Source organism: Lepisma saccharinum, chromosome 25 (genome assembly GCF_977018435.1).
Source record: "Lepisma saccharinum chromosome 25, izLepSacc3.1, whole genome shotgun sequence".
Taxonomy (NCBI): domain Eukaryota; kingdom Metazoa; phylum Arthropoda; class Insecta; order Zygentoma; family Lepismatidae; genus Lepisma; species Lepisma saccharinum.
The window spans coordinates 14,600,284-14,627,121 of record NC_139253.1 but is presented as its reverse complement, the minus strand read 5'-3'; positions in this window follow the sequence as shown (position 1 = coordinate 14,627,121).

Below are 26,838 nucleotides of genomic sequence, written 5' to 3'. Positions count from 1 at the left end.
TTTTGTCTGCATGCATATGACGCAGTCACGGACCCACCTTTTCGCATCTTTCCTCATCCCTTTCCAAAAATAACAGCGTTCAAGGTGCCTCCACATTTTCCTGCCTCCAAAGTGTCCAGACTTGTCATGTGCTTCTTCCAGAATCTTGTTCCTTGCTGTCGTTGGTACACAAACTCGCAAGCGTTCTGGGTTGTGTACGTCGATCTTGCAAAGTATGCCTTTTGTTACGCAGAAGTGTTCAGTCACGCGCCGGTGGCGTCTGTGGTCGGCGGGTTGCGGACTCTCCAGAATATCGAAGTATGGTCCGAGCTGTGGGTCTTCTCGTTGCATTTCAGAGAAACGCTCGTGACTGAAGCTCGTCAGGTACGGGGAATCGAACTGCATGAGGTTCACACGCGCCTTTGTGAGCCCTTGTCCTTCGTTGTAACGAGATAATGCATCCGGGACTACGTTATCACGGCCTTTAACGTACTCCACATCAAAGGAATACCGCTGCAATTGGTGACTCCAGCGTGTGAGACGCTTGCTCCAATTCTTGGCACGATGTAGCCATTGCAAGTTCCGATGATCGGTCCTCACGATAAAATGTCCTCCGGCTAGATACACGTGGAAAGTCTCAATAGCCCACACGATTGCCAGGCATTCAAGTTCGCTCACTGTGTAGCTTCGTTCCGCCCCTCGCAGGGATCGACTGGCGTATTGTATGATACGTTTCTCCCCCTCCTTTTCTTGGTAGAGCACCGCCCCAAGCGACGTGATCGAAGCGTCGCTCTGGACGTAAAAAGTATCAGCGAAGTCAGGGTGGTAAAGCCGAAGTTGCTCACACACGGCATGTTTCAAACTCTCGAGGGCTTCTTGATGTTCCTCCTTCCATTTCCATGCTTTCCCTTGCTTAAGCAGATCGAAAAGGGGCGCTGCAACCCCGCTGAAATTCGGCAAAAACCGCCGGTGCCAAGTAAAAATACCTAAAAGGCGTTGTAATCCTTTTCGGGTTGTCGGCGCTTTCAAGTCCCGGATCGCCTGAAACCTACTTGGGTCCTGCTTTACTCCTTCGCTGTCAATGACATGGCCTAAAAAATTCACCTCACTCTGGAAAAAAGCGGATTTTGATAACTTGATGGTCATGCCAGCTTCTCGTAGCTTCTTAAAAATGATATCCAGGTGCTCAACATGTTCTGCAGCGTTATTAGAGAAACAGAGAACGTCATCTACGTACCAGAGGCAAAACTCTCGTACCTCGTCTCCTAGCACTTCTGCCATTGCATTCGTGAACGCCTGCACTCCATTCGAAATCCCGAAAGGAACGACGGTGAATTCATAAAGATTGTCTTCAAATCCAAATGCTGTGTAAGGCATGCTCTGCTCGGTTAACCCAATCTGCCAGAATCCGGCGAGTAAATCAATCTTCGAAAACACGCGCTTCCCATGGAAAAGTTGCAACGTGTCTTGTAGCTTTAGTGTTCTTATTCTCTCCAATTTGCAACGTCTGTTCAGCTGCCGGAAATCCCCACATATTCTCAGGCTTTTATCAAATTTTTCCACCACTAGGAGTGGGTTTAAATGTACAGAACGCGACCTCCTTATCACACCCCAATCTAGCATCTCTTGTATTTGCCGGCGCACTTCCTGACGATGGTTGAAGGCTATGGGATACGGCTTGCTGACAACGGGATCATCCCCTTCGACGTGAATAGCATGTACATACTTTGTGCATCTCCCTGGCCGTTCATCCAGCACGGCTGCGTTTCCCGCAAGTAAATCCGCAAACATTTTCTTTGTTTCGGTAGGCAGATTCGCACACGAAAGCACGGTGCGGTCAATTTTTTCTTTCAATTGAACGTCGCGGTTATCCTCCGTACAAAAAGCGACGTGTGGCCCAAACTCGGCTTCCTCATTCCTCTCTGGTTCCTTAAAACTCACATCGAACCTCTCGTGGGAAGTATTCAACGTCACAAAGTGCCTCCCAATATTTAACACCGATTCATACCTATTAAGGAAATCCATGCCAATTAACATGTCAACCGACAGGGAGCGAACAACGAGCACTTCAATTTCTACCATGTGCCCGTTCAGGTATGCAGGAATGACGGCGTGTCCAAGCGGTTTCTCTCTTGCCTTACCTGAAAAATCAACAAGCTTGAAGTCCCTGACGTGGCGAAGCTGGGGTCGACGAACATTCTTCGTAATACGCTTCCAAGTAGCGCTCGAGCACAGACTCGCTTCTGAACCTGTATCCAGGATCCCTTCAACTATTTCGTCGCCTACTTGCAGCTCAACGAGCGGCGATTTGGGAGGCCAGCTATCTTCACTTTTCTCTGCAGCATCCTCATCTTCGAATGGATCATCGTCCAACCAGACGGCGCGAACCCTCACGTGTGCAGTCTTTCCGGCTGTCGTGCCACTCGGCTCTTTCTGGGGCGTCATAACCAGATCGTATCCCGTATCCGAGCCCTGATACGAGATGTTTAACGGTTTCCCGAACGCTGAAGTCCGGAAACGCCAGGTGTTGGAGAATTACTTCTTGTTTGCACCTGATTTCCATCCCTTCGCGGTTCATTCATCCACGAAGGTCGCTGTTCTGTCCTTCGGTCCGACTGCGGGCTCCTTGATCGACCGTGGGGTCGGTAGTAACCATCACGTACGTGACCTCGTTGAAAGGTACCGTCCCGGTTACCCTGTTCTGTGCCGCGCGGCGGTCGACTCATATTTTCTCCTCCACGTCTGCCTCTCTGGTACTGCCGCCGTTCTCTCTGTGGCGAAGGTGGTGAGGGGTGAAAGTTTTGGTCATCGGCGCGTGGAGCGTGGTGCTGTCCTCGCAGTACCATCTGAACTCGCTGGCGTCGGTTCCGCCCGTGACGATTGTCTTCTCTTCTGGGACGCTTATTCCAGCGCTCTACCCTGTCGCGTTCTTCTTCTTCTGAGCACTGGTACAGGTTCTCCAGCGTCAGCGACATCGAATCGGGGTCGAACACACAACTGCCATTAAGGTGACGCCGGACATCTTGCGGAAAATGATATATCAGCGCCGCGATTATTTCTGGAGCCGTCATTTGAGGCTGCAGTGCCTTGAATTCATTATATTTTTTCCAGAAATATTGGGCGTACGTAACTCCCGCGTTTCGGCTGTACCTTTCGTTGCGTAGTTCCATTAGCATCCGTTCTACTTGGATCGGCCGCTGAAAGTGTCCTAGGAACATCTCCCGGAAAGCTTCATAAGATGTGAAATGCCTTTCATTCGTCTCAAACCAATTTTTGGCCCGATCTTCCATTAAACCTCGCAAAACCAGGATCTTTTCATTATTCCCCAAGGACAGCTCCTCTGAGGTAGTTTCGAACCGTTCTAAAAATGCAGACGGTAAAACCCGATCAGCCCCGTTGAATCTTTTGAAATGGTTCTTGTATTCAAGTGGAAAAATAGCTCGCCTCGCTATTGTGGGTGCCGAATAATGACCGCAGCTGGTGGTCGCTGGTCGAGTGGGTAAACCGGGGAAACTCTCATTTACTGCTGGCTCATTGACACTTGTCAATTCAATCGAAGGGTCTTCATTATTGCTGGTGGCCGAAGTACTTGGGTTAGCCGTGGGCGTTTCTCGTCGCTGAGGGTGAGAAAGGTCCAAACTGTCCATTTTTCTTTCCAAGGCTTGTATCCTTTGCGAATGGTTCTCAACCTCGCCTATTGTTCTCGTCACGCGCTCTCTCAAACCTTCATAGTTTTGGTGACAGCTCGCCTCAAGCTGGGCCGAGGAATGTCTCGTAAGCGCCAGTTCCTCTTCCGTGTGGTCTGTCCGTCGCGACAGTGTTGCCAACTGCTGGTCCTGGTCATCAACACGGGAATCCAAGCGAGCGATTTCCGCGGTGAGTTTCTGCTCACTATCTTGCAAGCGCGTGGAAAGACGATCAGTTATTTGTTCCACCGAAATACGCACCACTTCCTGGAATCGGGTCTCAAGCTGTTCGATTCGCTTTTGTGTGTCTGCATGCTCCGCCCGGATCAGCTGTCTTATCATCTCGAACATCCTGTCGTTGGTGCCGGCGCCATTCTTCAATACATCATCTGTTTTTTCCATCGGAGCGACATCTTCCGGGGGGGAAACGGTCAGCTGATTCAGATCTTCAAAAGATGGCGTGGATTCAGTATTTACAACTAAGCCCCCGTGTCCTGGAGTTCCTGACGAAATAACACAAGTACTACAGCGCGACTGCGCTTCGTTCGATGGGTCCATTTCACTTAATGGGATTTCAATCCCGCAAACTACACACTTCCGTGCTTCGCTCATCTTTCCATAAATAATTTTCTCACTTCTCAATTTCATTAGATATTTAAAAACACTCACTATGACCTGAGGTCGTCAGAAGATAAATCTGCACTTCAAAATATATAACGCACTACAGAAAAACAATACCAACAATAACCTATCAAAAATGCAGAGAGGAGGGCACGACGGGTCCCCTTTCTGCTACCTACAAAGAAGCCTACGCACACACACACAAAAGAAAGTCGCCACTAAATTTGCATGAAATAATTCCTAGAAAATTCGCCCTTGCCGATATTCGCCTACTTAATTGCCCTTACGTTAATCAAATTCGCGCCAAGAAATGAATAACGCAAACACAAAATACTAAATGACACAAAAGAAAATAAAAACGCCACAAGAATACACGTAAACACAAAATACCCAATAAAAGTTTTTCCAAAGCAATGAAAAAATCCTCACGCTATCTATCAATTAAAAAAAAATGTACTTCCCTCGACGAGGGTAAAAGATAGACCGGTCCCTGTTCGGGCGCCAAATTCTCACCCCGGGGCCTTTAAGTACATGACCTAAGGTTGACACTTAGTCCGGAGACCGAAGTCCCCTTCCTAGGTGTCGGGCCCAGCTAACGGTTTTGATTCCAGGGTACGTGTGACCGGATCGGTTTTTACCCCCGACGAATAGCCGACTCGTGCATAAAGTGACGTTGAATAATAATAATAATAATCAATAATAATAATAATTGATGTTAGCCAGCAGAAATGCTTTGCTGACTTAACGTTGAACTAAAATATAAATACCACCAGTTAAGAGGATAAGTATACTATATGTTTAAACACAAATCATAGTCAAACATAGATAACAAAAATGTATATTATGTAACACACAAAAATAGACAGATTACACAACCCCTCACTATCATTCAAGCATTCACACACTCTCTCATACCGCAGGGGAATAATTACATTAAGATAAGTACATTGGCCATTTTTAGACACCATGCAATATTTAGTTCTTCATAGGAATATTAGACTGCGCCCGAAGACGTTAATGTGCTTAGAATTAAAGATACTAAACTTTCACCTGCGCGTGCTCATTACATTCTGCCAACGGGCATGACACGTAAACTTTTTATTCTTGCAATTTACCAAAACATTTAAATAATTATTGTTTAAATTATTACTAATGCGCCTTGGAACTTCAGTAACATTAGGCAGGGCACGCAACTCGTGCAACATAGATATCAACTGCAAGGCATACATGTTTACAGAAAAAATGAAGACACTTATGTATGAATATATATTAAAAATAGCACGCAGTTAATTTACTTCCTCACTTAGCAAACTTGAGGGATGATTTCTGCAATAGATACACGATTTATGCAGTTTTAATCAAATATTACCGAGTAAAGCATATAAGGTGACATAAACAAAAAATATTACTCAACAGTTCGGCGCAGAGCGTGGAAAAACAACAGTATGCTGTGAATCGATCTTCCTAATTAGCAATTGTGAAATTTAAATGATGCTGGCGAGAAATAATTATAATTAATACCTTCGCGACTTTTAATTTTAAATACTGGTATCTTTTCGTCCGACGGCCGATCTTTGGAGTCTTGGGTAGATGATCACTCACACATATAGAAAATTAACAGTAGGATACTATACCATCTCGACGTTCTAGACGTTCCAGCGACGTTTACCGTAGTCCTCTAAACGGCTGCGTGACGTTAACCCGCGGTCCTCTTTGCGACACTAACACTTCCCCACGCTACTTCTTTGTAGCGGCACTTCGCAATCTTCTTTGACACACTTTCCTTCTACATCACGGCGATCATAGACGAGGGAAAACAGCCTCTCTGTCATCTTGTCGGCCTCGTAATGGAGCGATTAATTGATTCGCATCGTCTCTCTCTCTACTCGGGGGACGGCGAAATAAACGGGCGAAGTTCCTTTACCGGGGGTACTCGTGGATTCTCGCTGCTAATCTCACGCGGGACGTCGGCGTCGTCTCAAGACGCAGTAGGTGTCGCTTCATTATCTCAACCTTCTCTTCTAGACGGTAGATCTAAGTGTGGGCTGGTGTCGCTTCATCTTCCAATTTCTCTCTCTCTCTCTCTTTCTCTCTCCGTAGAATTCTCGTCGGGCGTCGGTGTCGGCGTCGAAGTACTCTAGGAATGCTGTTTCGACTGGCGGCTTTCGGCGGTATCATTTCATGGCTTCTAATCGGGCTGTGAGCGTCATTTGTGGCGATGTGGTGTTTGTGACGGCGTTTTAGTGGTGTGGCGTCGCGACGCTGAGCGATGATCTGCTGCGTTTTCGGCTTCATGCAGGCTAGGAAGACCCATAGCCCTCCTTCTCTTGATTTTAGCCCGCCATAGTTGTATTAATGTTCCTCGTCACAAAACGAATAACGCGAATCCAGTGCACAGGTCACTAATTAACACGGCGTATTCGTACAACTAGTCACTGTCACTCACTCACGCAGGTTAAAACACACGGCGCGGTAGAAAAAAGACAAAGTCCCGAATCTTTACTCCGACTGTCGCGGAGGTGTTGTCGGTTCGAAAACTGGCGGTAGACTGTATATGTTTGTTCGTTCTGCCACTATATAAAGACAGCTTGAAACTTCGAATACAACGGACTGACTTTTAGGCGCGGGAATCTGAAGTTACGACGTTGGTGGTCAAGCGTCCATTTTTTGCCTGGTCCAGCTTCTTGGGGCACACGTGTTGCGTTAGAATGGGGTGAAAAGAATAGTTCTACCCTCATTCGGTACGTAACATGTTCCTCCAGTAATTGGCCTCCCACGTTGACTTTCCGTCGCCAAATGCACAAAAGTCGCTCAAAAATAGTGAAAGATTTATCACAGCATATTGTTGGTTCCGAGCTCGTATACGACCGAAAGGGGGAAAGGTTGACAAAAGCAGAAAAACACAAAAGGTTTAGAAACGTGGTGTTTTTCTACCGAAGCTTCACGAGGATACGAAGTTACAGAAAAATATAAAATAACGAAAACCTAGGATAAAAAAAAGTAGGTGACAAAAACTGATTGTCATAAATATGTGGCACATATTACTGCCATCTATATTGTGAAATATACTATCGACATTAAAAAATAGATTTTTTGCGTTTCTCGTGACGTATGTAACATCATAGAGCGTTTGACATCACAACGTTCGATATTAACAATAAGCCGTGGCTAGCACAGCGTGCTATGACGCCAAGAGTCCCAGGTTCGAATCCCGGCCTAAACATGAATGATCATTGTGAGTGTCCTTTCATCAATTCCATCATATCATTACTCATCCTCATCGTCGCGATTAGTTAAAAGTGGCAGAAAAGCGAAGTAAAATAAGAATGTTATGCCCTTTGTATGTGCTTCTGAATATTGCTAAGGCTGATGTACCACACCTGTCAATATTGCTAAGTGTAACCTAACCTGCCTGCACGTATTCAACATAAAAAAATCTAATCCATACGCTTCTTTTTTTTAAAAAAATGTTCCCAAAATATGCGCCAGCGCCAAAAAATATCCTGGCGGTGGAAACAGGAAACGCACCAACTGACGGAAAACGTCAGGAAAGTATGTATCAAAACACTATAAGGTTAGAAACGTCTACGGCAGCAATGTCGGGCCAGAATGACGGAAGGGAGGGGGAAGAAAAAGTTATTAAGAAAAGTGTTGAACTCCAATCGGGTGACATGTCTCTACCAGATGTAAGTGACACTCGCTTTCAGGTTGGGAGTTATCGGATTGTAGCAGAAAGGAGACTTATAGCGTTGTGCGTGAGTGCATGCGTCGATGTTTAAGCGATTCGCAGAGCCGTCAATTCTTGCTTTCATAACACCTCAATAGTGGACTGCGAGAGACAAGCTGTCTTCCCCAGAGGGCGCTCTGTATCCGATGCCAGTTCGACGCAAAGATCTGCTACAGACGGAATAACGTTTGAAGGTTACGGTAGGTCTTGTAATGCCAACATACAGGCTTCGAGATTTTCAGTACCATGGGTCATGTTGCAACTATACGCTGTCCAGAGAATTTGTGGGGCTAACAAATTCCACATTTTCCTCTTCATGCAATCACTTCCCTTTCAAACGTTCATTGGTCGATCCCCCTCGAGACTTGTTTTCGTTCACTTCCTCCATAGATTCCCGGGATAGAGTATAGATGTGGTCCTCCACGATGGCGTAGTGGTAACATCCTTGTCTTGTAATCAAGGGATTCCGGGTTCGATACCAGGCACATAGTGGTTCGGATCCCACTTTAAACTGTAGGTCCAGTTCCGATTAGCCTATTTGTGCATAAAGTTGACTTAAAGAAAAAAGCTCAAGAGGTGGAGATTCGGACAAAATTTATCCATTATCCGGATACTCACATTATCCGTCAATATATGGCTGAATATCCGGATTTCAAATCATCGTGTCCGTTTTGAAAACAACTAAGAATCTGGATTTTTCGGACCAATGGCGACTCTAGAGAGGGGCTGAGTGGGCAACGCCCTCTCACAATACTGTCTCCACATTTTGGAAAAAAATAACGATTTTCAGTGTGACCCACATGGCACAAATTTCCAAGGGATATCCACAACTATCTTCACCAGATTCATTGATATCCATTGGACATTTATTAAATATCCAGTTTTGGATATCCATTCGACGTCAATCGGATATCAAACCATGGATATACGTAGGATCTCCATTCCTGGATATCCATGCCATCTTGTGGATATCCATGGGATCTCCAAAGCTGGATAGGCCCACATGTTATCCAAAAATTGACATTAATATTTAGATATCCGTGGACAGGTTCATTCATAGTGTGTAAACAGTCATCTAAATGTTACGTCCCAAACTCACAAATTTCGGATATTTTCAGTCACCCTGAATGCAGCTAACATAGTTCTTCCTTTTTGCAGTGCAACGGAAATATATTGGACCACAACTTCCTAATCTTTCAAGCTGTCCATGATTGTAACACCCAAAGGTAAGATACATTTTCAATATTAAATCCTTATTAGTTCATTTCTCTAAGTTGCGATGTCAGATAAAATCAGAGATGAATCCGCAAGTCTAAATTCCTGTAGAAAGGTCAAGATACCTCAAGCATGGCGTGGGGAGTAGTGAGGTGGTGGTGCACAAAAGTGTATTGCACAGCATGTCTTCACAAGAACTCAGAGAAAGCGATTGTTTTCTAATATAGCAATTAGTAATTTGAGATTTTAAAGACAGTCTTCATTGGATTCTCGGTGCTATTTATCTTGTTATAAAGTATACCAAAGCATTTGTAAACTTAGCATATTTACTCAAACCTAATGCGAGCATTTTTTGTGGTCCAGTTTTTGTTTCCAAACTTTAGGTGTGCGTTAGAATCGATAGCAGTGATGTGCGTCTACGCGTAAACAACGATAGTCTACATTCTACACGTAGATTAGGTAATCTATGTAAACAACATGGCGAAAGGTGATAACTTAGCAAAGGGCGCCGTGGAATTAGAAGAAAATTATACTGCGTATCAGTTGCTGATGTGTGAAGAGAACTTTTCATACTCTTTCTTCCAAATTCGAACAATTTTTCATCTAGGAAGAAATCTAATACAGGAAATATTCTAGTGTTTTATGGGGAAAAGACCACTCTTGCCTCACGACTGCCATCTGTTGTTGTTTTGCATACTATTTATCTTCTTCCATAGTTGATGATAGAAGAGAAGAGAAATTTTGTTTTAAGTAGGATTCTTTTCATTTCGTTAGGAGCCAATATAATTGAAAATGTCACTTTATTTTCATGAAACCCTTGAAAATTAATTTTAATGCACTTTAGATTGTGTACGTAGTCTATGTAAACTACAACCCAATGTAATCTACGCGTAGATTACGTGTAGACAACGCATGTAGACGTAAACTTATAGTCTACGGCACATCACTGATCGATAGCGCAAGAGGTTCGAGCGCAATTGTATAATATAGCATTATACTGTAATAAAATTAAAAATTAGTAACGTAAACCAGTGTTGCCAGGTGGTGAAGATGAAAGTAAGAGACAAAATCACAATTACAAGTTCAAAATAAGGGACACACTTGCGAAACCACAGAATATATAGCCTTAACTAACATTTCTACTCACCTTCAGAAGAGTTCTTGGTGATTAAAAAGGTATCATTAAGAAGACAGTTTGTTGTACTTGTGTCCGATTCCTCGAGCATGCTGCTTTACATCACTGTGACCGCTATGAAAATTTAAATTGTGCTATTGAAAATTGTTTGTTGCAACCTGTTTTATATTTGTTACCATTATCCGTGAAACACAAAAATATTTTTTCTCTGTTTTACGTTTGTCACTTATCTTGAAACACGTTCAAGAAAATGTACAATATCAACCACGCACAGTGCTAGTTGGGGAGTAGGGGGGTAGAAAGATCAGGGGAGGTAGAAGTCACAAACAGGTGGGGAAACGGAACTGGAATTAATAACTGCTCCACAATACACCGCCACTGATGAAAGAAAAGTTAAGTCTATGCTTTCAGAAATTTGGATGCAGGTGAGAAAAATGTATTTTCAAGTACGAGACTATTGACGTCACGGGACTCGGGACATGTTACGTAAATAAGGGACTGTCCCTTAAAATCCAAGACTATTGGCAAACCCATTGTTGTATAAAAAAACGTTATATTGTAAGAAAATTTAAAATTTGAAACATATACCCATTGTTGTATAAAATAACGTTATATTGCTAGAAAATTTAAAATTCGTATCATAAAAACCTAAACCTACTGTTGTATAAAACAACGTTTTATTGTAAGAAAATTTAAAATTCGTAACATAAAACCATTGTTGTATAAAATTGCGTCATATTGTAACAAAATTATAAATTTGTAACGTAAACCTATTATTGAATAAAATAACGTTGTATTCTAAGAAAATTAAAAATTGGTAACATAAACGGATTGTTGTAAAAAATAGCTATTTCTTGTAAGGAATTTGGAAATTTGTAATGTAAACCCATTGTTGTATAAAATAGCGTCATAATTCAAGAGAATTAAATTCGTACGTAAACGCAATGTTGTATAGTACTATTTTTTTATGAAAGGTTGGCATTACTTTCGCCAACAAACTTTTTTTTATTGAAGGTTTTGAAAGTTTTAGTGCACTAAAGCTCAAATCACCAACCCTGAGACATTCTGTAAACAAAACCACGTGCATGCAGAAAGCATTGCAAACTCATAGAAGTAAAATAATCCAGTGTTGTTACAGGATTCATTACGTAAGGTAAAACAAAGGCCAATTTGTAGTATGGGATACGCTGCCGCAAATGACGTCTCACTTTAACCCAATGCTCTCTCTTTTGTACTTATTGCTTCACCTTTATGGTTAACTCTTTGCACCAGTAATAATTTCCCATAAATTTGGCTTCTTTCTTGCATGCGAATTGAATATATTTTACTTGCATTTTTTTTAGACAAAATGATATAAGATGGTAATGTATATTTCTAAGGTTTGATATAGATAGGAGTGTATTTGAAATTTGTTTGTAGATTTTGTGTAAATTGTATCTTATGAAAATAAAATAAATAACGATGGAAGCGGTCCCGGCGTCCACCCAGCGTCGAATAACATGGGCACCTGGGGGAAACCCTGGGGGGTAAAGGCGGTCAGGGGCGTGATACTGATCACATCACCCCCACTCACGACCGGATCAAGTGTGGGGCGTTACCTCCACACCCCCTATACGCCTTCATGGCGTGGTGCTAAGCACAGGGGAGCACTTTACCTTTTTTAATGGGCATAAACAGCCATATGCAATGTTGTAAGTCCAATAAATATATTGATGATGATGATCAAAACAAGACAAAGAAAGTTCGTAAATTTATTTGCGGTTGGAAACTTTGACAAGCATCCTAATAACGATTTTTCTTCCGCCAGATATAGTGCGCTTCGTAAAATAACTTGGTGACATGGTAGGGCAAAATAAGTGTGAACATTTTGTAGGAATATGCATTGTAACTTTCAATGAGCTTAGAGATTTATGTACATAATGATATTTTTTAACATTGGTTATTTTCTAAAAATAATCATGTGAACAGCAAGGAAGTAGTGCCACTTTCAACATGGCGAGTTCTATGCGTGCGGGAAGGTCTCCGTGTTCTCCGAGCTTGTTTTCAAAGCACCAGTAAGGACAGCATTTGAAAAGGGGGTGAGAAACAGATTCTACTCAATATTTATGTAGGCTAACGTTCTGTCAGTGGTATCCTGAGAAACCAGTTAGAGAAGTGGAGTGATACATCGAATCGGTGAGACGGTTTATTTACAGAAGGTCTCAGGGTTGTTGATTTACACTTTAGATTGGAGTGCATGCGGTCTATACAAGAATCAAGGAAGAGTCGAGTGGCATTGTTTAGCTTCGAATTGTGTACACTCGTAAGCGAATTACTTAATAAGCATACTTCGATTACAGTCTTATACAAAGCTCCAACGCTTTTGATAAGAAATTTCTTTTAGGTTGAGAAATTGGGTCAAGAAACAAAGCATATAGGGCAAAAACTATTTAGTAAGAACAAAAAAAAACTTTCCTTTGTACTGTCTGCTTCAGGTCATAATGCGGACATTCATCAACTTTTCAGAAGTGTTTTTTTATTGCTGGTATTATTTTCTCTCCCCATAAAAGTCTTCGTTATACGGTTTTCCAGTACGGTGGAGCTATCGGCACAAATGGTACGAGCTGAGAAAATCCCTTGTAAACATAGAAACTCAGTCTATCTAAAGTTGAAATGTGGAGTTATATATCAAGCAACAGCTGCCTAGAAAACCCGAAAGGGGTGGGGGGTTTCTCCCCAGAACTCAATGAAAACCGTGGCTGTGATTCATGGGACGACATGAATCTAACAAGGTTGGCCCAGACACCAATATTTCCGGGGAAAAACCGGGAACCTCCGTGCCCCTACACTCCTGCGAAATGACTTGTGGTTCGAGCGCCCCCTAGATACTTTTTCCCCCCTTCTCCCTCCAACTTCACCTTCTTTCCGACTGGGAATAGGACCACGTTCCTAAATATGGGAAGTTGAGGATGGTTTAAGTGGAAGTTTCTTGGTTCACATTCGGAGAATTTATCTGCATTTTTGGAACTTTCTTCTTTTCCTGAAGAGTTTCTGCTCTTGTGGGTTCAGGCGGGTATATGCACTCTTAACTCATGCTACTCCTAGTTCTGTAGCTGAGGTTACATACTGAATGCTAGGCACGTATCTAGAAATGTATTTGGAGGGGGGGGCTGAACCAAGTCAACCAGAAATTTATTTATTTATGCTGATATTATCCTGCTGAAAAACAGCTGACGATCCTTAGTACAGCAGTACTTATACATGTAAAGACATGTAAGTTACAAATTTATAAGGCAAGATTTGATGTAAATGTAAAAGAGAAATACTAATTACATTAAATAGTACACTAAAATATTCATGATAAATCATGAAAATCATAAAATCGGTGAAAACCATTATAATTACTGACTATAGAGTTTAGAAAATCATTGTATTTATAATCTTTACAAGATGTCAGTAACGACCCTTTTGTTCTTTCATGATGTGGCGTAACTCGAATATATATTCTGGAAGAAAGCGTTGGGACAGAATAATAACCTTCTAAGGTTTCTGCAACAGATTTTTGATCATTTCTGTATCTTCTTGATGAAAAGGATTCAAGCAGTGATGTGCCGTACACTATAAGTTCAGGGTGGCTACTCACTGGGAATTCCTTGAATTCCGGAAATTATGCGTGAATTCTGCTTGAATTTTTCTGCGTAGACGTGAAAAATTGCAACTTTTATTAATCCAAATCCCATTCAATTTTTACATTATTTTTATTTACACAAAGTAATGCTGCAGTTCTTTCAAATAAGAAATTCTGGAAGTGTTCATCTTTTCATTACTGCGTGGCATAACTTTGAAAATAAGCATTTTTTTGCAAATGGTTTCCGAAATGTGCACGTTTTGTCATATACCTGTAGAACTGTAACTTTGTAGTCAGATTTTAATGTATGTGTCAACGGTCTATTACATTTTTTTTTTTTCAAATAAATCAGTAAAGTGGATTCCGTGGCTGATTTGAGATCAATAGTTCAGGAATATGGTAGCACGACCCGGATAGAGGCAAAGTTATTCGAATCTCACTTGAAATTGTAGATGCCTTTCGGATAACCCTAACTGAGCAGAAAGTGGATTTTTTTCAAGCAAACAAAGAGCGTCGTAATGTGATTTTTTTTATGACATTTCATCTCTTAACTGGTGCAACGTAGACATTGCTAACTAGTACAGAAATCCTGTACACCCTCCTCAGTTGAAGAAATGTAATTTTCCCAAAAAAAATAATATATATTCTTCAATTTTTTAAAATTGTACAAAGTAATCATTCATCAGAGTGGGCAAAATTTTCATTTTAAAATATTTTTTGCATATTTTGATCCTTGAAATAATTATGCATTAATAATACAGTATTTACTTTTGTAACTTTTCCCTCCGTGGAATGAATGTCAGCCAAAAATTATGCATTTCACACATGTAATTTAATATCAGTCACGGTAATTTGCGTTAATTTGGACTTATAATTACAAGTAAGATTGGTAAAGGTGGGATAATTTCAACGTGAATATGTGATTTTAGAGTAAATCCTTTTTCTGCCCCCCCTCCCTTCTTGGAGAAAATTCTGTGAACGCCTCTGTCAGAAGATTTTAATGATTTTTGATACAAAAAAATATTCTGATTGAGTTATCACTGTCTCTCAATAGATGTCACTTCTGAACTTCTATTATTTTGTCTGGATGTGGTAGCCAGTTGCTTTTCTAAGCTCATTTTATGTTCAAATAGGTTTATCAGAATTATGACGGCATTTGAATCATTGATTGAAATTCCTCTGCTTGCTAAAGGTTGCTAAAGGTTTATATTTGAAATAGTTCACGCTCGATTGTATATGGATGGGATAACTATTGAAATACCTCCATTTGGTCAATGACAATAGGCAATAATAACTCTCATCTAAAGATTCCATTCTAAGAAAATTCAACTCTATATTCTGTACCAGGAGTGTGGGCCAAGTAAACGAAACCGAGTACCCTGTTGCCTCTGTAGTGTAGTGATTCGAGAGGAAACGACCAATGAACGCATGGGAGGGGAAGGGATTGCATGGAGGGAGCAACGCGGTTTTGCAACTAGCAGCTGCTTGCAATGCTTTGCTCGGCCAACTCGCTTTCTCCCCTTCTCTACTAACATGCGTGGCGTTGCTTCTCAGTATGGGACAGACTACTAAATCTGAGAGTCTTATATTTTAATGGAGATGAAGCGTATGTGGCCGTACCCGCCCCCCCCGCCAGCGTCCAGGGGCGTAATTGAAACTGGTAGCTGAGGGGACGCTTTTTCCTTAGCACATCGAGCACCATTTCACAATTGTATAGGTAAAAAAAAATCTCCCGTGTGTAGTACAAGAGTAATTTTGCCAGCCTATTCATATGCACAAACGCCCTTAAAGAGTTGCACAGCACAAAATCTGAAACAGATTTCACAATATTTTAAAATTCGAACACAGAGAGAGATGAATCAGTATTCGGCCTCATTTTATGACGTAATCCGAATTACCAACAGGTCACATGAGCCAATAGCGCTAACCACTACGCCACTAGCAAGGTCCAACAGAGCACAGTAGGCAATATTGAAATCCAATTCACTCCTCACGCAATACTATTATTGAAATTTCCCAAAATAATATCAGACAAACCACATGCATACATATTTCTGCACACAGATTGTTCTCTTTTGTAAGTAGAAAACACAGCTTGTGTATGGGAATGTAATTTCCACCATTTTTCCAGTCTCGCAAAAGAGAAAGAGGAAGCGGAAAGTAAAAAATTGAAGCCGCAAACATGAAGGTTTTTTTTTCATTCTATAAATCCGTCCCACTTTTTAATTTCCCGCTCGGGCCAGAATATATGTAATCCTCATAAAATGGAAGGGCTTTAAAAAAGGAATTGCCCTTGAGGGGAGCCCCCCTTACTGGTACAATGCGGATGCACATAATGAATTTAATATTAGCGATAACGATATTAACAGTTATGCAGACACAATACGAAGCGAGAGCAAAGAAATATGAACCTTGCATATACTCAAGAACATATTTTTTCTCAGTGGGGGATAAATATGCACCCCCTCCTAGCAACAGATGGCACTGCTTCATTATAAAGCAGAAAAGTATCCGGTAATTGTGTTACGAGAATTTGTGCAGGAGGCAGTTAGAAGCTTAGTAGCACTTTTTAATTGCCAGTTACCAGAATACAAAATGTATTCCTTTCTCTGCATGCGCTCTTTAGTAGAGTGATATAGAAGACTGTTAAACGCAATTAACGTTCACGAATGTGTTCTATTAACTCTCAACAGCAGAATAGTGTCATTCAACGAAAATGTGTTTGAGGTGTCCCAAAGCACAATGTATCATAGATGCGAAGCAAATAGTTTAGTCGCTTAGTTTCAAAAAATATTACCGCCGGCTTCCGTGGTGGACTGGTTAGCAGATCACGCTGTGACGATAAATTTCTGTCAAAAAGTAACATTTTGGGTGAATAGCACCCACTCAGTACTTGTACTTGCTCTCAGAGTATTTAGAAAGAAAGATATCTGAATTCTTTGAACTCTGTTTTCCAAGTTTGCGTTCGAATCCAGGTAAGGTTTTGATGTATCATTGTGTTTGTCGCATCAGTTCAGCATACTCATTGTCGTGATTAACCCAAGAAGCAGAAAAATGACTTAAAACAGCTGAAGTGGTGTTTTTGTTTTTATCTCCTAAGCCACAAATGTTTCCGTGCAGAAGAGTACGGTAAAACTAATGTGAATTATTGCGGCGCCCAACTTAGTATGCTTTCTTACAATCGTCATTTTGCTCTTTTTTCTTCAACTATGAACTGACACTGTATACATTTGCTGCTCTTTATCTGATTCGTAACCCAGTTACTAAATACCACCATCATGTGTGTCCTCTTCCAAGAGCAAGTTTGTAAGGATCGGGATTGGGCTATGTAAATCTATGGCTTAGCTTGGTTCAGACTGGGGAGTAGATACAATCCCAACGTGAAAGGTACGACAGTAACGCAGTGTGTGAGATACTAGAGGGAAAAGGGACAACATTTCACCTATCTAAGTTCCAGCACAACAACAGGGGCAAGGTAAAGACATGCTGAAGGCAAAAGTGAATCCAAAATTGAGAGGAATGAGTGTTCGAGGGAAGAAGAATAGCAATTAAGTTTCATGTCTAGAAAAAGAGGGCAAAGATGTTGAGGGATTAAAATTACAAACAACAATAATGAAGTGATAACAGTAAGAGTATAATCAGAACAAGAAAAGGTAAAAGTAGTGGACTCGTAATGAATGAAGAAGAGGGTATTAGTTCTCTATTACTGTAAAATATGTTCAACTGTAAAGACCCGTGGTGGAAATACATTCTATTTTGTTCAGTCATGCTACAGGTGGGCCACCGTGCCTCAGTGCTGAACACAAGCTCTACGACGCCAGAGATCTCGGGTTCGAATCCCTCCCTGGGCATGGATGTTATATGTGTGTGTGTCCATTCATCAATTTCGTCATATCAACACTACTCCCCATCTTCGCATTAGCCAAAAGTGGCAGAAAAGCGAAGTAAAATGAACCAAATCAGTCAAGGAAGCATATCTCTTATGAGTGTAGCCACTGGAAATGGTGTAATGCAACACGTAAGTCCTCTATACATGATGCTATTGGACAGCCAATTGTTTTACAAGACACCTATAATGGTGTTGAACAATGTCAATTCTGCATTAACCCTCCAGTACTCGCGCGGGTGACCATTGTCACCAAGCCCATTTGTTTTTGTTACCGCCAAGCAGTGTGATGGAAGGGAGTGATAGGGGCTTCAGTACCTTCCCCCTACATTTTCAGCTACCTGACTAGTGTGAGTTTGTATGTTGTAGTGAGGAATGGCCCGTGTTATTGCGCTTGAAAGTCATTTGGGTGACACTTGTCCCCCCCCCCCCGCGCGATTAACGGCGTTATGAATGCACCAAAGCATCCACGACTCTGTAATAACTCTCTTATTTTGGACGTATTGCTTGGTGAGAGTTCCGATGAGGATGATGTTGTGGAGAATGATAGTGACGATGGTGGAGATGACCATTTAGATGTCCAGGACTATCTCTTTGACACAGAAGAAGCAGATGAGCCACAAACGGACCAAGTGAAAAATGCCGAAAATGACCTGCCGCCAAATGCGGAAGAAGAATCCAGTGATGAAGAGGACATCCCATTTGCAAATTTATACATTTTAAGAGACCAGTTTAAGAATGTAATGAAGTGGAAGAACTATCCTCTCAGCCCAGAAATGTACGAACCATAGCTGACAACATTATTTTGCGGCTCCCAGGACCAACTAGACAGGGTAGGGAAGCACGCAGTGCACTTGATTGCTTTGTACTTTTTAAAGTTATTGGAACTATAGTTACATCAACCAACATTTATATTCACCATATAAAGGAGCATTTTAGCCGAGAGCGGGACGCCAAACACACGAATGTTGTTGAAATTCTTGCTTTCATAGGCATTTTGCTACTAATTGGCTGTTTTGGCAGTAAAAGGAAAAAACTAAGCAATGTGGGACAACTCTGCAGAGACTGGTGTGGAAGTCTGTTATCTTGTTAGTGAGAATAGATTTCATTTCCTCATGCGATGTCTTTGTTTTGATGACATCGGAGATCGTCAGCAGCGAAGAGAAATTGATCGGCTTGCGCCTATCAGAGAAGTCCTAGAACTTGTAGGGCAAAACTTGTGATCAACGCCTCAATCATTTACAAGTTCAACAAAGCTGCAGCTAAACCACCTGCAAGACGAGAATTCCTGAAAAGTTTGGTATTGGAACTCATAAAACCTCTGATTGAGAGTCTCATCCAGCTTCCTTTCATCCCTGCACATCTGAAGAGAAGAGGAAAGGCCCTTCTTGTAATCGAAGAAACTCCTCAGCCTGAGTGCAGACAACAAGGTAACAGCAGAGGTCGCTCCTATCTGTGTGGGAGGGTAAGGGACAAATCAACCAGAAAACATTGTGAAAAATGTGGACGTCATATCTGTAGTGATCATTCATCAATTCTTTGTCATTGAAATTTTCAACCTACAATATGCATAAAAAAATATTACGAGTAACAAACATTGTTGTGACTATACTCTTTCTATATGTAAAATGCAGGGTACGCTTTAGCGATTTATTTTGCCCTGTAATAAAGGCCAAATTATGTTAATATATATGTTTATGGATTCTCAATAAAGCAGTCTTTCAGATGAGCAAGGAGTTTTACAATGTTACCCTGCATTAAAAAAAAGTTAAGGTAGCCTAAAGTTTAAGATATTTTTTCCATGCAAAATTTTTGTTAAAGAACGATTTGGTATTTTTTTCTTTACAACACCTGTTTCATACAAAATAAATTCAAAAAATATTTTAAGTGTCCCTAGAATAGATTGTAAATGTAACAAAAGAAAGAAAATCCACCATACAATAATTAGTCTTTTCGAAATAAATAAAATACCTTATGGGTGACAACTGTCACCCGCGCGAGTATCCGTGTTACGGGATGCCGCGCGAGTACTCGAGGGTTAACACCACAAGGAGTGATCTGTTACACCAAGTGTGAGTGAGTATGTGTGCTATTTTGCATCGCACTTTTTACACGTAGTTAATTTGATCTTTGATTGGTCGAATTGGTAAAACAGTTCTTCTCTCAGACTGGCTAGAATAATGTTATAATTCTTTGATTCTAGAAAGCAACTTTTGGTCTAAAGTAGGCAGTATATACAGACATATCACATATGGAACAAGTTGCAACAAAGGATTCCTTGGAAGCATCATTTCTCATGAAAAGTCCAGCAATGAAAACGAATTTGTTGTCTGCCTACATGCACTAATATACTGCTCCCTCATATCGTCATTAAAATTGCTCTCGTCTCCCCACAAAGGCAGTTCGTTAATTTCTGGACCTAAGGATAAGGGGGGTGGGAACAGGTGTCTACTTTCTCAAGGGGATGTTTGGGGAGAATTAGTTTCCTTCCCCTGCTACGGGACCCTGTCCAATCATATTTCACTTCGGAGGGAGAAGCAATAGTTCAAGATTTTTGGCCTTCGTGTCAAGCCATTATTTCGCAGCCAGATTACGCTAAACTTATAATTTACGAAAGGGTGATGATTTCTGAGGCTTGCACAGCTTACATGCTGAAGGAGCATGGAATGCTCTCAGATTCACTGGCGTACGTAGGGGGATGGGGAGGCTACAGTCCCCTCCGAAATTTTGAGAAAATCAAAATTTTGCAATGAAAGCAGTAAAATAATCGGGAAAAAACCGAAATTAAATTAAATTAACTCCTGCTTACCGTTGTTGTCTTTGAGCAACTTTTAAAATGAAAGTTAGATAATGGAAAGTTCGAGATATATTATTCTGCATACCACATTCTCCCTAGAACGCGACTATGTAGTATCCCTCTTCACAATTCGAGAGAGAGAGAGAGAGAGAGAGAGAGAGAGAGAGAGAAGATACTTAAATAGGTGAGGGACAGAGATAAAAGAAGATAAGATAGATTAAATAAGTGAGGGACAGAGAGGGAAAGAAAATATAAGATAATTAAATAGGTGTAGGCAGAGGGAGAGAGGGAAATATGGAGAAACAAAAGAGAAGGAGGTAAATAAATAAGTGAGGAACAGGGAGAGAGAAAGTGTAAGTGAAAGAAAGATAATGATTCGAGACAGAGATAGAAGAAATGAGAAAAGAAGAGAAGTACTAAGATTGCAAAACGAGAAATGAAGCTAAGATCATGCAAAGTTTCCGAAAGTTACATTGCTGAACTGTGATTCATAATGCTGGCTTGCAACGCTCATTGCTGACGTCTAGCCTTCCATCACACCAACAGCCAGAGGGTCCTTTATTGTCGCTGGAAAGAAGTCACTGGAGAGTGGCATGCAGGACTCATAAATGCCATACGCAACTCATACGTCAGATCATATGAGAGCCAATAGCAGAGACGCACATTGTCACATTTTGTAATGGACTCGTCAACCCATTGGTTGGTTAACGGCGCATTTCTACAAGCATCTACAGGGTTATAATTCACGCCGTAATACAGACTCCAGCACTGGAGGGAATGGGCGCGCATTCCAGTAAAGGGGGCCGCAAACAGACACGTTTCCAGTATCCCCAACATCAAAGTTTACGAGATCCAAAATTTGAGAATTAAAAAAATAATTCCTTCTCTATTACCTGTAATAAAAGTCACTCACGTAAAGCATAAAAAGGATGTTGTTTGGAATATGTGAGTCATTATTAAACAATGGAAGCCAGAAAGTTTTTTTTTTTTATTATTGCCGAATGCTTGCTTTGTCTACAACCAACGGATCTCCTAGTCGTTTTGCCATTTTGAATATATAGGAAGTGCGGGTATTGTGCGACACTGTTTTCATTTTGAATTCCTGAAACGAACTCCACGCAAGAACACCCATTCCTCAAATAAAGTGTGAAGTACATTCTTTAGAGAAATAGTATACCATCAGCTAGACAGGTTATACTTTGTGAGTTATACTAGCAGTTTCAAAAGTCAGCACTATTTTATAAGTTCAATGTTGGAGGGAAATGTGGAACAGTATTCCACATTACCCTCTATCTGTTACATATACGTACGTATACATTAGAAACTATTCCTTCTTGTTTATGGAAATAGTAGATCTATGAATAAGGGGCAATTTGAAGCACACATGGACAAAAACACAACACACCAACAGAGGAATAAACAGGGTGTCAGTCCAAACGCCAGAGTCTCGTTAGTCTGCAGAATGCCTTGGTATTAAGTGGGCGCTGTGGTACATATACTCTGTCCCAGGTAACTTTGGAGCACGGCCGCGCATAGCGTCAGAGAAGCGAGGGAAATCTATTGGCCAGAGCGAAGCAGTAGGCGCTGCTGGGAAGGCAGTCGCTTTCCTGCACTCCACGCAATTCCGTTCTTCTTACGTGTTCATTGGTGGAGCCGTCTCGCGCCACTACTCCAAAGTTAACTGGGACAGAGTATAGTTTTCAGTGTACGTTTTCGTTGAGAATCTCAGTTGCTGAGAGGTGATTTCTTCATATACCGCCATGTTTGGCAGGGAATTAAAACCTGCCATTATTTAGAGGTGTCCAGTAGAAGTTATTGTTAATGATGCCCAGAACGGATTGATCTCTATGTACACTTGTTTCGTTCCTGGTATCTAAGATCTCTTCCAAACCTTACCAGCAGTGATGTGCCGTAGACTATAAGTTTACGTCTACATGCGTTGTCTACACGTAATCTACGCGTAGATTACATTCGGGTTGTAGTTTACATAGACTACGTAGACAATCTAGAGTGCATTAAAATTGTTTTTCAAGGATTTCAGGAAAGGAAAGTGACATTTTCAACTATGTTAGTTCCTAACGAAATAAAAATAATCCTATTTACAACAAATCTCTCTTCTCTTCTATTATCAACTATGGAAGATGATAAATAGTATGCAAAGAACAACAACAGATGGCAGTCGTGAGGTAAAAGTGGTATTTTCCCCATAAAAGGCTAGAAAATTTCCTATATTAGGTTTCTTCCTAGGTGAGAAATTGTTCGAATTTGGAAGAAAGAGTATGAAAATTTCTCATCACACATCAGCAACTGATACGCAGTAAAATTTTCTTGTAATTCCACGGCGCCCTTTGCTAAGTTATCATCTTTCGCCATGTTGTTTACATAGATTACGTAATCTAAGTGTATAAAATAGTCTACGTGTAGAATGTAGACTATCGTTGTTTACGCGTAGACGAACATCACAGCTTACCAGTGGTGGCGGGGGCGTGGGAGACAGTTGTCCCCCACTTTTAGACAGTTTTTCTCCTGCACTACGGCCTGTTAATGCTAAGCCTTGTCTACCAAGAAAAGAATAAACTGCTTTTGTCGCTTAGTTATGGCGCCCAGTCGCTGTTATTGCACGTTACATATCAACCACATCCAGTGTGCTGCTTTCTTACCTCATACCTTTATTAGTTCAGTATATACTTCAACTGCTCATGATACCTTTCAAAGTTTAAGTTCCTTTATTGCCATATATACTTCTCCCATTCTAAATTCATCTCATCTGAAGCCCATGAGAACAATTGATTACTGAATATATATTTGTGTATTTACAGTACATAGTCACAAGTGGAACCAGACATACGAGCTTTTGCTACAGCAACAGCAAGTATCACAATCTAGTGAATATATACATATATAGTACACACACGCACGTATATAGTCATATTGTAACAGCGCATGGGGGCCTCCCCGATCCCGCAGTGGCAGCGTCGTCGCCTTATAATCAAGGGGTTCCGGGTTCGATAACCAGCGGAGACACATAGTGGTTCGGATCCCACTTTAGACTGTAGGTCCAGTCCCGATTAGCCTTACTGTGCATAAAGTGGACTTAAAACGCCAACTCAGTCAATCATGTAACAGCGCATGGATCTTCACAGGGGATGTGCCAGTAGGGGCTCCTCAAATTCACGATCTCGGCCATTGTAGAGGTGGTCAGCATCACGCTCTGGCTACTTTTACCTCACTCCCCCAAGGTTACCCGCAGATGGTCATTTGATTAGAGGTTGGGTGAACCCCAGAGTCTCCTTATTCAGGGACATGGACTGAAATAATTCGAACTGAGCTCAATTACTCCCGAAATCGAACCCTGGCCCTCTCACGTCGCCCTACTGACTACAAACAAATAGGACATCCATACATTTCGTGACGAGAACATGACTTCTTTAATATTTGACACCAGCATTGATTTTATTATTCTTTCCTGTACAGATACATCGACTAATTGCACGATCAATTTGCAATGCATCAAAGTAAATTTGACGCATCAATTGATACGGTTAAATGTTTAACTTCGGTTTGTTTGAAATGGGCGCTTCTGACGGAAACAACTGATTTGTTTTTACTGCTTCAAACGGAATATAAACTACAAGTCAGCAATTTACTATTCTCTGTATTGTTTCCCTTCGTGCGAACTTATTTCGAGCATTTTATGTACTTTACTATGTGGGGGCGTTTACCCACTGTACCCCCTCGAGAATTACGTTGAAGTTCTGTTTAATGTACAGATTTCAATGTTTTACTTAATTAAAATTGGTTCTAGCGTTAAGAAAACACAAATAACCGAGATATTTGATCCCAAAGTATGGGCCTCGTGAATAAAAACCTCCAATTTCAGAGTATGTTCGCCGCTTCTTGTTAATAAAAACTTGTTTGTATGCACACTAAAATAGCGAAAGAACAGGTCGAAAATAACTATCAGTATCAAACCTAACAATCCTAACCTAACCACGTAATATTATAGCTGCTGTTGTGGAAAGTCCTTTTGGGTGCTATATTCACTTGCGCGAAGCCTTTGTGTTGTTCTGCTTCACAGTAAAATAACATGCTAAGGTAACATACGTACTTTGCTTCAAAATTACACATTTCGGAGAGCTAAAGTCAACTGAAAACGTTCATAAACAACAAAATATTCATAAACCATGCAAGATATTTCACTTTCTCTACTATGTTACTATAGGCAAACAAATATTATGCACTGTTTCAGTGTCAGCTAAAACTTCGCATTTTACGTTACGAACTCCAAGCCCTCGAAAAAGTAGCGCATGATGAATTCTTTACCCTCATTATTCTCCTCAAATATGACATACATATTTTTAAGTCATTTTTATAGAGATACGTCAATTAGGACTGGATCTGCTTGTTTTACGTGGAATACGAACCACCACACAACCCCCCATTCAAACTCTATTGTAAGAGGGATTAGAATTAATACAAGTGCCCCAAAGTGGAATTACAGAATTTAGTGCCATATTCTGTGTTCTTCTACTGCAAATCTATTAGCACAACATTGTAATTGGTAGCCTATATTTATTTTTAATCATAACAGAGTATTTTGGCATCCCTATTTACAGAGCTGCAATAATTGACTGTATTGTTCAGGTTTGACCGTTTCGTAAGCACTGTGTGGATGCCAGAGGCAAACAGCTTCTGCTTACTAAAGCTAACTCTGGAAGAACAAGAGAAAAAGGTTAGAAAGTAAGTTTTCTTTTGCTTACTAAAGCTAACTCTGGAAGAACAAGAGAAAAAGGTTAGAAAGTAAGTTTTCTTTTGCTTGCTAAAGCTAACTCTGGAAGAACAAGAGAAAAAAGATTAGAAAGTAAGTTTTCTTCTGCTTACTAAAGCTAACTCTGGAGGAACAATAGAAAAAGATTAGAAAGTAAGTTTTCTTCTGCTTACTAAAGCTAACTCTGGAAGAACAAGAGAAAAAGGTTAGAAAGTAAGTTTTCTTTTGCTTACTAAAGCTAACTCTGGAAGAACAAGAGAAAAAGGTTAGAAAGTAAGTTTTCTTCTGCTTACTAAAGCTACCTCTGGAAGAACAAGAGAAAAAGGTTAGAAAGTAAGTTTTCTTCTGCTTACTAAACTAATTCTGCAAGAACAAGAGAAAAAGGTTAGAAAGTAAGTTTTCTTCTGCTTACTAAAGCTAACTCTGGAAGAACAAGAGAAAAAGGTTAGAAAGTAAGTTTTCTTTTGCTTACTAAAGTTAACTCTGGAAGAACAAGAGAAAAAGGTTAGAAAGTAAGTTTTCTTCTGCTTACTAAAGCTAACTCTGGAACAAGAGAAAAAGGTTAGAAAGTAAGTTTTTTTACTTAATAAACTAATTCTGCAAGAACGAGAGAAAAAGGTTAGAAAGTAAGTTTTCTTCTGCTTACTAAAGCTAACTCTGGAAGAACAAGAGAAAAAGGTTAGAAAGTAAGTTTTCTTCTGCTTACTAAACTAATTCTGCAAGAACAAGAGAAAAAGGTTAGAAAGTAAGTTTTCTTCTGCTTACTAAAGCTAACTCTGGAAGAACAAGAGAAAAAGGTTAGAAAGTAAGTTTTCTTTTGCTTACTAAAGTTAACTCTGGAAGAACAAGAGAAAAAGGTTAGAAAGTAAGTTTTTTTCTGCTTACTAAAGCTAACTCTGGAAGAACAATAGAAAAAGTTAGAAAGTAAGTTTTCTTCTGCTTACTAAAGCTAACTCTGGAACAAGAGAAAAAGGTTAGAAAGTAAGGTTTTTTTACTTAATAAACTAATTCTGCAAGAACGAGAGAAAAAGGTTAGAAAGTAAGTTTTCTTCTGCTTACTAAAGCTAACTCTGGAAGAACAAGAGAAAAAGGTTAGAAAGTAAGTTTTCTTCTGCTTACTAAACTAATTCTGGAAGAACAAGAGAAAAAGGTTAGAAAGTAAGTTTTCTACTGCTTACTAAAGCTAACTGATAGAACAAGAGTAGAAACTAAGCTTTCTTCTACTTACTGAAACTTACTCTGAAAAACCACGATGCAAATGATTGAGGAAGTAAGCTCTCTTCTACTCGCTGAAACCAGCAACAAGACTTGTTGAAAAATTCAGAACAATAGTCATGAAATTATATTCCACCTGCTTCGTGTTACAGCTTACACAGTAGACTTTCTGTATATGCAGTGAAGAGCTAAGCATTTAACT